Raw genomic sequence first — 2802 nt, 5'->3', positions numbered from 1 at the left:
AGTTATCAGTATACTTTTTTAAGATTTCAAGGGATTACACTTCCCAGACATTAGGCTTAAATCTATATAAAAAGTTATTTAGACAATCATTTCTCATTGATGATTTTGTTCTTAACCAGAAAGTGCTGCTCAGATGTAAGACTTCAAATACTTTTGTGCCCACCTGTAGCTAAGGGAGACAACCAGCTATTATTCTAAAATGATGGATAAATTTATTTTCTCCCCTTATCTAGAAGTCTTTGAGAGGGAACTGACACTGATTCTAACCACTCCAACAGCTATCAAAATACCTGAATGTAAATCCTGAATCCATCATTCTAGAGTCCAGCTTTGGAAGACAAAAGAAAAATGAGGAAGAGCCCAATAGGGGGTTGCTTTTCAAAGCCCTTGTCAAGAAATTGCAATGGACTCTCATAAGAGCATTTGAAAATTGCCCTGTTCTGACTTTTTTCTAGTTCCCTGTCTAGAAATTGTAATGCTAATTACTCTTGCCTTTACTTATCCTTCACATCTCCTATTCACCCCAATTAGAGGACTTTCTTTTACCTTTAGAGATAAGATTTATGCAATTTGGGAGTTTTTAAATAGACCCACTGAAGGGGTACTCCAATTGCCTCACCCTGTGTCCCTGTTCAGCATGAAAGAAGCCAGAGTGGTTGGTCTGTGTCCTGATTCCCTATTTGCTATATGCGTAACCTCTTCAGAAGATGGTGTGATAAGAATAAGTGGTAGAAATTGGCTAGGCACTTAGGGTACAAAGACCCTAAAGAAAAGTAGCCAGTTTCTTGTCTAAAAGTCAAAATGTCTTTGGCCTCTTAGCAACACATTCTGTTCCAAAGGCCAAAAATGTTGAAAATATTTGGAGCTTGTATCTAATCCTTAAAAGATGTTATGGTTACCTCTTCAGAGGGGGCAATGTTAGACTAGCCAAAAGCCCCATAAAAAAACCAACTAAGAAGAAAGAGTTACATGAAGTTATCAGAAAAACTGATGAGGAGATATGGGAGGAGTTGGAGGGAGGGAGTGGACATGAATTTGATCAAAACACCTTATATGCATGTATGAAATTATCATTAAATTGTTTATTTTTTAAAAAAATGATAGTTCTAATGGAAGTTCAGTAAAATGTAAATTTGGTTGGTTTTTTTTTCCATGTTTTTATTGAGACTGCATCCAACCTGGTTGTGGAGGGGATGTTGGTCAGTGGGAGATCTGTTGCTGCTGAGGAGAGCAGCATCAACTATAGCACCATGGGACACTGAAGTGATGAAAATTTTTCCTTTACAAAGTAGCTCAACCAGAGAACCTTGAAGGCTATGTGGGATTTGCCAAGCTTCCAAGTCAAGTGTACAGAAAAATCAGTGAAAAGAGGGTTTGACTTCACACAGCAGTAGGTGAATCTGGACTGGGACAGTCAACATTAATCAACTCATTATTCCTCACAGATTTGTATTCTCCAGAGTATCCAGGTCCTTCCCACAGAATAAAAAAGACTACATAGGTGGAGCAATCCAAAGTTTCATTCAAAGACGGTGGCATTCAGTTGCTGCTCATAATAGTTGACACCCCAGTATTTGGAGATGCAGTGGATGATAGTAATTGCTGGTATCTTGTTATCAACTATATTGATACTAAATTTGAGGATTATTTAAATGCAGACTATCTCGAGTGAACATGAGTGAACAAACATCAAATGCCTGAAAACAGGGTGCAGTGTTGTTTATACTTCATTGTTCCTTCAGAACATTGATTTAAACCTTTGGATATTAAATTCATGAAATATCTGCATGAAAAGTATCATCCCACTAATTGCCGAAGCCGACACACACCAGAGGAATTCCACCAGTTTAAAAACAGATAATGAAGAAAATCCAGGTGCATAAAAATTAAAATATACGAATATCCAGAAAGCGATCATGAAGAAGAAAATAAGCTGATTAAAAAGATAAAGGATCGTTTACCTCTTGCTGTCGTAGACAGTAATATTGTCATCGAAGTCACTGACTAAGGGTCACAGGAAGGCAGTATCTTTGGGGTGTGGCTGAAGCTGAAAGTGAACATTGTGATTCTATAATTCTAAGGAATATGTTGATAAGAACACATACAAGACTTGATAAATGTTACTAATAATGTAAACTATGAGAGCTAGGAAAGCAGAATATGAGCAGCTGTGACTTACAATGGCGTGGATAGCAACAAGAATAAAGGGCAGCTTACTAGGAGCCCTCCCTCTGGGACAAATGGAAGAAGAAAGAAGGGAGCATATAGCCCAGATGAGGAAGATGGAGATGGAACAGGTGTTTGAGATGAAGGTCAAAGAAAAAGTTCAAGAACAGAAGGACTCCGAAGCTGAGCTCCATCGGCACCATGCACAAATGAAAAATAATTTGGAAGCACACAAGACAGAATTAGAGGAAAAACGTCAACAATGAGGAGGAGAAAGCAAATCTGGAAGGACCACAGTTTATTTAGAACATCAGAACTCATTAAGAATCTTGGAAAAGAATAGGAAGAAAGGCAAGCTCTTTTAAAGTCTATTGACCACCAGTTATGTATTAGTTGCCAATATGCCAGCTTGGACATCAATCAATGTTTGTTGCATCTGTTTTGACCAATTTGCACCCATTTTATCCATAGTGATGAATTTAACAGTATGCCAAAAATTATTTTTTGTTATTGTTCCTGATGGTGATTAAGATGTCTTGAATTGTCTGGGGTGTTGTGTACTTAGAAATTAACAGCCCCAAGTATCCTTCTACATTTTCTTTTCCTTGTTGTTTAAATAAAGAGATGTCTTCAGTT

The 2802-nt window shown here is 37.5% G+C and overlaps 1 pseudogene; it reads left to right on the top strand.

Annotated features, from left to right (window-relative positions):
• Window positions 1–1193: 1193 nt before the first annotated feature.
• LOC103738007 lies at window positions 1194–2531 on the top strand (annotated as a pseudogene).
• The last annotated feature ends 271 nt before the right edge of the window (window positions 2532–2802 follow it).

This window comes from Nannospalax galili, unplaced genomic scaffold (genome assembly GCF_000622305.1).
Source record: "Nannospalax galili isolate Female #2095 unplaced genomic scaffold, S.galili_v1.0 scaffold96, whole genome shotgun sequence".
In the NCBI taxonomy this organism is placed as follows: Eukaryota; Metazoa; Chordata; class Mammalia; order Rodentia; family Spalacidae; genus Nannospalax; species Nannospalax galili.
This window is presented reverse-complemented; position numbering and strand designations above follow the sequence as displayed.